The sequence below is a fragment of the Gopherus flavomarginatus genome, chromosome 21, assembly GCF_025201925.1.
Source record: "Gopherus flavomarginatus isolate rGopFla2 chromosome 21, rGopFla2.mat.asm, whole genome shotgun sequence".
NCBI lineage: Eukaryota > Metazoa > Chordata > Testudines > Testudinidae > Gopherus > Gopherus flavomarginatus.
The window spans coordinates 14,858,423-14,869,548 of NC_066637.1; positions in this window are offsets into that span (position 1 = coordinate 14,858,423).

The window sequence follows — 11,126 nt, forward strand, 5'->3', positions numbered from 1 at the left end:
GAGGATTCCCTCATTCCATTTTACAGGATCACCAGTGATTAAAATGAAATCAGTGCCTATAAATTTAGCCAACAAATGGGCCTGGGTAGCTCGCAGAAATAGGAGTGATCTATGGAGTCTTTCCCCTCTAGCTTACTGGTTCAAATATATCCTGTAGTTAGCAAGGGATGGGAGTTATTTATTAGTTATATGACAGTAAAGTCTAGAAACCCTCCCAGAGATCAGGCCCCCATTGTGGTAGGCGCTGCAGAAATAGCAAGACACAATCTTTGCTCCAATTGTTCTTATGGAATAAGTCTCAGTTCATTTTCTAACAGACATAACAGCATAAATCACAAAAATAACTACTAACTGTCACTCTTGTTGACAGTCTCTGCGGAGAGGGTAACTACTGAGCTTACCGGGGAGACCTATCTTCTTCCCCCTAGAGGTAGCCCATTGGTGAAGCGGTGTTCTGCTGTTGCCAATGGTGTGCTTGTTCCATGCATAAAGGATTCAGGATTCAGCAAGCTACTTAAGTATCGAAGTCAATGGTTTGGTATTTGTTGTGGATGTTTAGAGTGGCATATACTTTAAGCACTTTGCTGAGTCAGGTCCAAAGATAGGTGTCCAGGGCTGCCAGTCTGGTACCTTTCACAAACGTAAATTCACTGGAAAAGAAAATACATACCAAAAAAGGAAGAGACCATTTTTACAAAACGATTTGCAAGCCCAACTGAACCCACCGCCAGTCACCTCTGGGACTCCTCTTTCTTGACCTTCCCTCATTAGGAGGGAATCTCTCCCTTTCTCTCTCACTTTAGACTCAAATTGATATTAATCTCTTTTACAAATATGGTGACGCTGCACTTTTATTGCTGTAAATATCGACATCAGAAATTTGCAGAATCACGACTGGACCTTATGGACAATGTTACTTATGGCAAAGGAACGAACAGTCCTGCTGCAGGTTAAGCTCTCTGCAGCAGTGATTCTTTTCAGCCCCTCGTTGTGGGCCTGAGTTGTGCATTGAGGATGAAATTCACCCCTGTGCAAAGAGCCAGCCCCTCTTAATCTCCATGTTGAGGACTTATGTGGCACTGAATTGGTGTATAAACCTCTGGGTGAAATGTGTCCTGTATTTGGGGATCACCTAATTGTCCCATATTTAGGGACCCCCTGAATGCAATGAGTCACATTACCAATTTTTTCACTTCCATGATACCCAGACCTCCACCACCAGCTGCAAACCTGACTTTGCCCAGAGGAAAGCATGGGATGGCAGCAGCAGTCTGTATCAGTGAGCGTGTCTACACTGCAAGTGAAGATGTGATTGTACCATAGCTAGGCATACCCATACTAGCTTTACTCGAGCTAGCATGGGTAACCATATATGGGCTTCAACACAGGCTAGCCATCCAAGTACATATCCAGATTCCCTAGACAGCTTTGAACTCATGCCACCGCATCTACCCTGCTATTGTTACCCTGCTAGCTAGATTAAAGCTAGCACAGATTTGCTACAATCTCGCCTTCACTTGCAGTGTTGACATACCCGGCAGAGAGCCTTTGGCCATTCAGAAAAGTTTCAGCTAACTTTTTTTTTCCTATATATGGATAAATTATTTTTATTGCACATTTCCATGTACTTGTAAGTTTCGGGTAGGAGCCGAAGTGGCAGAAGCACTAGGGGAAAAGTTATTGTCAAGGGACTGTCAGCATAATCAGAGTACGATGTGCCCGCAGTCTCGAGGGCACTGGCTGTGCTGTGAGATGCAGCAGATCAAAGATATGACAGGTCATCCGATAGCTGCTGCCATGCCAATGGGCTCCAGAGGCTGTAACTGTGAATTTTCCCTCCCTTTTGTGCTACTCTTTTGTGAAGAGATGTTGTTTGGGCCATTCATTCAAAAGCAATGAGCTGATCAGTGTGCCCAACAATTACATAACATTTTGAGATGGCAGGAGAGAACACAGACCAACAAAAGTTGTCCGGGGCATTTAGATATATAATTCCCATTGAAATGAATTGGGATCATGCATCTAAAGCCCCTGCAGAACTTTGAAAATCTCAGCCAGTCACTATAGCTACTTCAGAGTATTGGGGATCAGGGCTCCTGGGTTCCAGTCCCAGCTCTGCCATGAACACCGCATGACCTCAGGTAAGTCACTTCACTTCTCATGCCTCAATTTTTCCCCACTTGTCAAATGAGAATAACATCCTTTACCTACCTCATGGAGAGATGTGAGTCTTAGTTATTGAATATTTAAATGGAAGGTGCTGTTAATATATTCCAACCAGCTTTTATATTTTTCTTTTAAGACTTCTGCCCTTCACCTTTAAAGCAACTTGGAAAGGAGATGGAGCAGGATTAATATGCAAATAGCAGAGGAGAAAATACAATGCAAGATGAGATTTTGCATGTGAAAGGCAGAGGAGGTCGCAAAGGGTCCATGCAACACCAGAAGCCTTCTGATTACAAAGGTTAGATCTCGTCTGTGATTTCCTGCCTTTCTGATGTTTCCTTTCTTCTTTTTTCATTTTTAATTTATTACTATTATTATTTTTGGCCTCTCCTTTGGTTGTTTGCTCATGTAAATAGTTTGGTTCCAATCGAAAATCTCCTTGTGCGCCGCTCTTCAGCACCCTCTCAGGCATTGCGATGTGTTGCCATGGAAAGGGCCATGATGTCACATTGACAGATACATTCGAAAGCCCCCCAAGTTCACTTGTGCAACTGGGCAGAGATTCAGAAGCCCGGGAGACACAAGGGTGGGGGGTGTTTGCTTAAAAAAGGAAACTTAATTAGGCGAGGGAGAATGGGTTAGAATACAATGCACTCAGTGGTCACAGAGCTCTCCTGATTCCAGGTAGCAAATATTGCCTTGCAGAGAAAGACTGGGAGGATAATTGACAGAGCTGGGGAGAGCGATTCTCAAACAGGCAGAGAAAGGGGAAATGACAAATGGAGGCAGTGAAAGGAAAGCTGAAATTTAAAAGAGTAGGGACCTGATTTGATCTTGATAAGTGCTGAATGCCATTGAATGCTTATTGACATCGATAGGCACTGCCCAAGCTCGGCACCTCTCAGGATTAGGCACTACCAATGCAAATAGGTGTTCTTACTACCTAGTTACAACAAAGGAAGAAATTAATACTAAAATGGGTGAACTAGAGTGCCTGGCATGAAATGAGGCTATTGATATAATAGGCATCATGGAAATTTGGTGGAATGAGGATAATCAGTGGGACATCGTAATACCAGGAGACAAAATATAAAGGAATAAGAGTGACTGGTAGGAGAGTGGCACTATATGTGAAAGAAAGCATAGAGTCAAATCAAGTAAAAATCGTAAATGGATTAAACTGTAATATTGAATCTCTATCGATAGAAATTCCATGTCTGAACAATAAATGTATAGCAGTCGGAGTATACTACCGACCATCTGACCAGGATGGTGATGGGTTGTGAAATGCTCAAGGAGATTACAGAAGCTACAATGGTAGAAAACATAATAATAATAATTAATACATTAATAATAACAGGGGGGTTCAACTATCCTCCTATTGACTGGGTCTATGTCACCTCAGGAAGAAAGGCAGAGAGAAAATTTCTAGACACATTAATGACTGCTTCTTAGAGCTGCTTGTCCTGGAATCCACAAGGGGAGGGGCAATTCTTGATCTTGTTCTAAGTGCAACACAGGATCTGACCCAAGAGGTGAATATAGCTGAACCGCTTGGTAATAGTGAGCATAATATAATTAAATGTAACATCCTTTTTTGGGGGGATGGGGGGGAATACAAAAGTACCCACCACAGTAGCATTTATCTTCAAAAAGGGGAACTACACAAAAATGAGGAAGGAAGTTAAACAGAAATTAAAAGGAACAATCACAAGGTTGAAATGCCTGCAGACTGCATGGAGATTATTTTAAAACACCATAACAGAGGCTCAAACTAAATGTATACCCAAAGAAAAAAAAAACAACAAGAGGACCAAAAAAATGCCACCATGCATAAATGATCCAGAAAACGGGGTGAACAGTGAGGTGGCAAAATTTCTAGCTGATACAAAAAAAGTTACTCCAGATAGGTAGGTCCAAAGCTGACTCTGAAGAGTAAGAAAAGGATCTCACAAAACTGCGTGGTAAAATAGCAGATGAAATTCAGTGTTGATATGTGCAAAGTAATACATTTTGACAAAAATAACCTCAACTATACATACAAAATGATGTGGTCTAAATTAGCTGTTACCACTCCAGAACGAGATCTGGGAATCATCAGGGATAGTTCCCTAAAAACATGTGCTCGGTATGCAGCAGCAGTCAAAAAACCTAACAGAATATTAGGAACTATTAGGACAGGGATAGATAAACCAGCCCTGTAAAGAGCACCAGGAAAGGGCTAGGGGGTTGCAGAGAGAAGATGCAGGAAGGAACGGTCTCCTGCAATAGTTTTTGGAAAAGGGAGATTCCAGGTGGAAAGCCTTGGGAGTCCTGGGTAGAAAGCCCCAACTGAAAGTTTTCTTTTCCATTAGTGAATTTGTTGGTTGGATGGATGGATGGACAATAAATGGAGCTTTGAAGCTAGAGCGAAAGAGTGATTTGGGTATGGTTGACAATTCCCCAGACTTTTAAGGAAGGCTGTCAATTTACAACCTATTATGATCACGTGCATTTAGTACCCAGCACCAAAATGTATTTTACATGGGTTGGATTAGGAGCAGCTAACATTTATCCTAAGACAGGGAGCAAATACATTGCAATCTTCCACTGCATTGCAACATTAAGGGACAGAGATGGAAATAGCCTAGTCAAGGAGTTAGATGCAAGGGGATTTCAGAGTATGCAAAGCAGTTTTTCTTACAATGCATTTTAAATGTGGCCACACCAGGACCAGCTCTAGGCACCAGCAAACCAAGCACGTGCTTGGGGCGGCACAATTATAGGGGAAGTTTTTTGTTTGTTTGTTTGTTTTTTGCTTGGGGCAGCAAACAACCTAGAGCCGTCCCTGGGCCACAGTGTTAGATGTATTTCTTGCAGGGATGAATTCCAGAAGTGACTATCTGTTACCAAAAATTACCTGCCTCTAATGTTGCCAGGAGTCCAGTGGAACATCCAGTCGAAAAGGGACCCTGGAGGCCCCGGTCAGCTGACCAGATCGCTAAAAGTTCAGTTGGCCACAGTGCCAGCGGAGCAGGCAGGCTCCATTCCCAGCTCCGTGCAGCTCCCGAGCAGGGCCGGCGCTTCCATTTAGGTGACCTAGGCAGTCACCTAGGGCAACAGGATTTGGGTGGGAGGAATTTTGCCGCCCTTGGCGGCAATTCGGCGGCGGGGGGTCCTTCCGCACTCCGGGTCTTCGGCGGCAATTCTGCGGCAGGTCCTTCACTCGCTCCGGGACCTGCTGCTGAAGTGTCCCGAAGACCGGGAGCATGGAAGGACCCCCACTGCCACAGAATTGCCACTGACCAGGAGCACGGAAGGACCCCTGCCTAGGGCGCCAAAAACCCTGGTGCCGTTCCTGCTCCCGAGAAGCGGTGGCATGTCTCTCCGGCTCGTAGGTGGAGGGGCAGCCAGGGGGCTCCTCAAGCTGCCCCCACCTGCAAGCGCCACCCCAAGTGTCAGCTCCGCAGCTCCCACTAGCTGGGAACCGTGACCAATGGGAACTGCGGGGGCAGCGCCTGCAGGCAGAGGCAGTGCACGGAGGCCCCTGGCCACCCCTCCACCTATGAGCTTGACGGACATGCCGGCGCTTCCCGGGAACCACCCGAGATCAGCGCCATCCAGAGCCCGCACCCCAAACCTTCTGCACCCTAACCCCCTACCCCAGGCCTGAACTGTCTCCCACACTCTGAACCCCTTGGCACCAGCCCAGAGCCCTCTCCTACATCCCAAACCCCTCATCCCCAGCCCATCCCCAGAGCCTGTACCACCAGCCAGAGCCTCTCACCCCTTCCCACACCCCAACCCTCTGCCCCAGCCCGGTGATAATGAGCAAGTGAGCAAGGGTGAGGAAGAGCAAAAGACAGAGGGAGGGCAGATGGAGTGAGAAGAGGCGGGCCTTGGACAAAGGTTGGGGCAAGGTGTTTGGTTTTCTGCAGCTGGAAAGTTGTCAACACTACCTACCTCTGGCTTGCTTGAACTTTCCCCTTGGTACGGAAAAGTGAAGCACTATAGATGAATGCAAAGTTGGCTAGTAAGACCAGAGAGGGGGAGGTACCTAGGGAAAAAGGCAAATTAAGGTAACAGAGGATGGGTGCCTCAGTCTGCAGTGAGGAAATTCCTCAATATGCTTGACTCAGAAGCAAAACCCAGAATATTGACATGGCTCATTTTCAAACAGGTCAGCCTGGAAAGGAACATTTCAAGAAAACTGGAGAAGCTGGACCCAGCAGAGAAAGACTCCAGATACGTCACCTGATGAGGCTAACCCACCAGCAGAACAGACAGGTAGTGCAGGCTGCAAACGCGTCATAGAATCTCACGGTTGGAAGGGATCTCAGGAGGTATCTAATCCAACCCCCTGCTCAAAGCAGGACCAATCCCCAGCTAAATCATCCCAGCCAGGGCTTTGTCAAGCTTGACCTTAAAAAACCTCCAAGGAAGGAGATTCCACCACTTCTCTAGGGAACCCATTCCAGTGCTTCACCACCCTCCTAGAGAAAAAGTGTTTCCTAACATCCAACCTAAATCTCCCCCACTGCAACTTGAGCCCATTACTCCATGTTCTGTCATCTGCTACCACTGAGAACAGTCTAGATCCATCCTCTTTGGAACCCCCTTGACTTTAAAAAGCAGAAGGAGCCACATTGCCCCCAAACAGCAAGAGCCTCTGGGGGTCACTTACTTTCCCTGAGGCATTTCCCTCATGCTTCTGTTATTTCCCGTTTTCCACTCCACATTGGGAATACAGTTCAGCCCAGCACAGAGAATGAACATAAGTCTTTATGCTCTGCCTTCATCCTCCCCTTTCAGATTTACAGGAAACATAGAACCATGCACAGTCCTTCTGCGGTGCTGTAATGTTCACCGTGGGATAACAGCAATTGGGAAGAGACAACAGACTTTTTTTCCCGCTCTCCGACAGTGCACTGTACCTCACTCTTGTATCTAATTAGCGGAGGTGCCTGGTTATCTTCAACAGCAGCCAGTTACCATCTTCCCAGACCAAGGACAACCTTGAATGTTCCAACAGCTGTCAGCTGGAAGTTCCCAACAGTTACCCTATCTGGCGGAGTGGCAGCACCATTTGGCCCTAATCATGGACTGGTACACAAGATGCCACAAGGGTGTGATTGTCTCACCAGGCCTTACAAAACAGTACCTCTCCATCTCCAAAGCCTCTATAACCAGGGATCTTCCACTCCCTGAGTGAAATTAACTCCTCTGCGGAGAGGCTGCCCAAAGTCATGCACCACTTACAGCTCTCTGCAGGGGGTGAATTTCAGCTTCACGGCACAGATGGTCAACAATACAAGAACTGTAATGTCACATTATATATGTCCAACCCCCCTTTGCAGCCTCTGTCAAACTGTGCCTTTGTCATTCAGTTTTAAAAGCCTATGTAAAGTTTGGGAGCCTGGAAGCTTCTGACACATTGTGTCTTTTCATATCTGTACGATGTCCTTTTCTGTTTTACATGCTCAGATACTATGGAGATGAGCATTGTATAAACTTAGATATATCGTCCTGATATGCTTTTAACAGCAGTATTTACATGCTGCAAACACAGCTTATGACCCTGATCACATGGGTAGCTCGCTACAGAATTGGGGTCAAAGATAACGCTAACATTGTGCCAGGGGACAGCAATTTGGGCACTCCCAAACCTGTGATTCGCTAGGGCTAGAGGGTTATTTTTTTGTTTTGAGGTTGGGGTTTTTTTTGTAGTTTTCTATATCTTCTTTTTTGTTCACCTGTACATTGATCTACCACCTGGCAATGTTAGTATTTTAATCACAAATCTCAAGATATTTTGTATTTTTAAAGCCCCAGCTCCTGGAGTCATATAATTATATGGGAATCTCCGTTTTAATTAAAACTGTACATGTCTAGCCCCCATGGTTGCAGAAAAAAGCTTGAAAATGTGACCCATAAAGGCTCCAAAACCTGCAGGTAAAGCTATTAAGACCCTAAAACTATTAAGACTCAGACCTTTTATATTTAAAATCTCATTATTCTTAAGTCAATCTCATGATTTTAGCAGTTTGACGCAGGATTTCTGAATGCCTAAGGGTGACAATATTGACCTGAGTAGGTGACAGTGTAACAACAAAGCCTGGCTTCAGCAACTACACAGACCTACCTCAGTGAGCTAACATTGGTCAAGCAAAAGTGGAAACTTTGAGATGGGAGAGGAATTATTTAAGCTTAGTACCAATGTGGACACAAGAACAAATGGATATAAACTGGACACTAGGAAGTTTAGACTTGAAATTAGATAAAGGTTTCTAACCATTAGAGGAGTGAAGGTCTGGAACAGCCTTCCAAGGGGAGTAATGGAGGCAGAAGACATATCTGGCTTTAAGACTAAGCTTGATAAATTTATGGAGGGGATGGTATGATGGGATAGCCTAATTTTGGCAATTAATTTGGCAATTGATCTCTGATTATCAGCAGGTAAGTATGCCCAGTGGTCTGTGATGGGATGTTAGATGAGTTGGGATCTGAGTTACTACAGAGAATTCTTTCCTGGGTGCTGGCTGGTGAGTCTTGCCTACATGCTCAGGGTTTAGCTGATGGCCATATTTGGGGTCAGGAAGGAATTTTCCTCCAGGGCAGATTGGCAGAGGCCCTGTAGGTTTTTCGCCTTCCTCTGCAGCATGGGGCACGGGTCACTTGCTGGAGGATTCTCTGCAGCTTGAGATCTTCAAACCACAATTTGGGGATTTCAGTAACTCAGATATAGGTTAGGGGTTTGTTACTGGAGTGGGTGGGTGAGATTCTGTGGCCTGCATTGTGCAGGAGGTCAGACTAGATGATCATAATGGTCCCTTCTGACCTTAAAGTCTATGAGTCGATAAGTCACATAAAACAACTGTGTCTAGTGAATATGCAGGTCCTAGTACAGGTATCACTATGTAGAATCACACATTTTTTTATCATTCTTTTTGGTCATCTTTTGTTTCCAGTACGTGTTGGTTGTCCCTCATTTCCCCAGCCCCTCCTAAATTTGTTCCTGTCTTGATGTTTGGTGGACCGCACAGCTAGTAATTGCCAAGTGGTTTTAGTTGTTTTGAGTCATACCACACACTTTGGTTTGTGTAATTTAATTTTGATTTTTACATTCCATATTTGAATTTGTCATTATTTATTTAATGGTGCTGTTCTCCAAACACCCTGGGGTGCTGCAAGGCACATTCGTTAAATAAAATAATTATTTTTAGTTTATTTTTGTTAAGGCACTGGTGGCTAAAATTAAAGGTAATGATTAATACAAAAGCAGGGAGGAGCATAAAAATCAGTGATGACATCTTGTGCACTTAAGGACACTGAAAGCAATTTAAAGGAAACAGGTCTCGTTCATTGTGGATGCAGTCCCCATTCAGACAGGATCATCTTTCCTTGAAAGAGGGAGCAGGGGGCTAGGGTATTAGTAAGAGGCCCTCACTGCTAGGTCACTGGTTGAAATTCAGCCTTTGCCCCAGCTGGCTAAACACCAAAAGTCAGTGGATGGCAAGTTTTCAGGAGCCTATATGCAGTGAGTTTGCTGGGTCTCAGTCCAACTCCTGACTGACAGCCATCATCACAAATTCACCAGCACAATTAGCCCAGGCTGATGTTCCCATTAGTGCACAGTGCCTTCCACGGACAACACCAACACCCCACAAAAAGTGGGAAAGAGAAAGGAGGATGGAGAGAAGGTTTGGGGGAGGGGTGGTTACAGAGGAGATAATGGGGGAGAGGAGGGTTTGGGGGAGAACAGGGAGGGGATGGGGGAGAAGGTTTGGGGGAGAGGGAGGTTACAGAGGAGGTAATGAGGGGGTGGGGGAGAGGAGGAAGACAGTGAGGAGGGTTTGAGGGAGAAGAAGGAGGGGATGGGGGAGAAGGTTTGGGGGAAGAGAGGTTACAGAGGAGATAATGGGGGAGAGGAGGGTTTGGGAGAGAAGAGGGAGAAGGTTTGGGGGCGAGGTGGTTACAGAGGAGGTAATGGGGGAGAGGAGGGTTTGGGGGAGAAGGGGGAGGGATGGGGGAGAAGGTTTAGGGGCAGGGTGGTTACAGAGGAGGTAATGGGGGAGAAGAGGGTTTGGGGGAGAAGAGGGAGGGATGGGGGAGAAGGTTTGGGGGAGGGGTAGTTACAGAGGAGGTAATGGGGGAGAGGAGGGTTTGGGGGAGAAGAGGGAGGGATGGGGGAGAAGGTTTGGGGGAGGGGTGGTTACAGAGGAGGGTTTGGGGGAGAAGAGGGAGGGATGGGGGAGAAGGTTTGGGGGACAGGGAGGTTACAGAGGAGGGTTTGGGGGAGAAGAGGGAGGGGATGGGGGAGAAGGTTTGGGGGCAGGGTGGTTACAGAGGAGATAATGGGGGAGAGGAGGGTTTGGGGGAGAAGAGGGAGGGATGGGGGAGAAGGTTTGGGGGAGAGGGAGGTTACAGAGGAGGGTTTGGGGGAGAAGGGGGAGGGATGGGGGAGAAGGTTTGGGGGCAGGGTGGTTACAGAGGAGGTAATGGGGGAGAAGAGGGTTTGGGGGAGAAGAGGGAGGGATGGGGGAGAAGGTTTGGGGGAGGGGTAGTTACAGAGGAGGTAATGGGGGAGAGGAGGGTTTGGGGGAGAAGAGGGAGGGATGGGGGAGAAGGTTTGGGGGAGGGGTGGTTACAGAGGAGGTAATGGGGGAGAGGAGGGTTTGGGGGAGAAGAGGGAGGGATGGGGGAGAAGGTTTGGGGGCGAGGGAGGTTACAGAGGAGGGTTTGGGGGAGAAGGGGGAGGGATGGGGGAGAAGGTTTGGGGGAGGGGTGGTTACAGAGGAGATAATGGGGGAGAGGAGGGTTTGGGGGAGAAGAGGGAGGGATGGGGGAGAAGGTTTGGGGGAGGGGTGGTTACAGAGGAGGTAATGGGGGAGAGGAGGGTTTGGGGGAGAAGAGGGAGGGATGGGGGAGGTTTGGGGGAGGGGTGGTTACAGAGGAGGTAATGGGGGAGAGGAGGGTTTGGG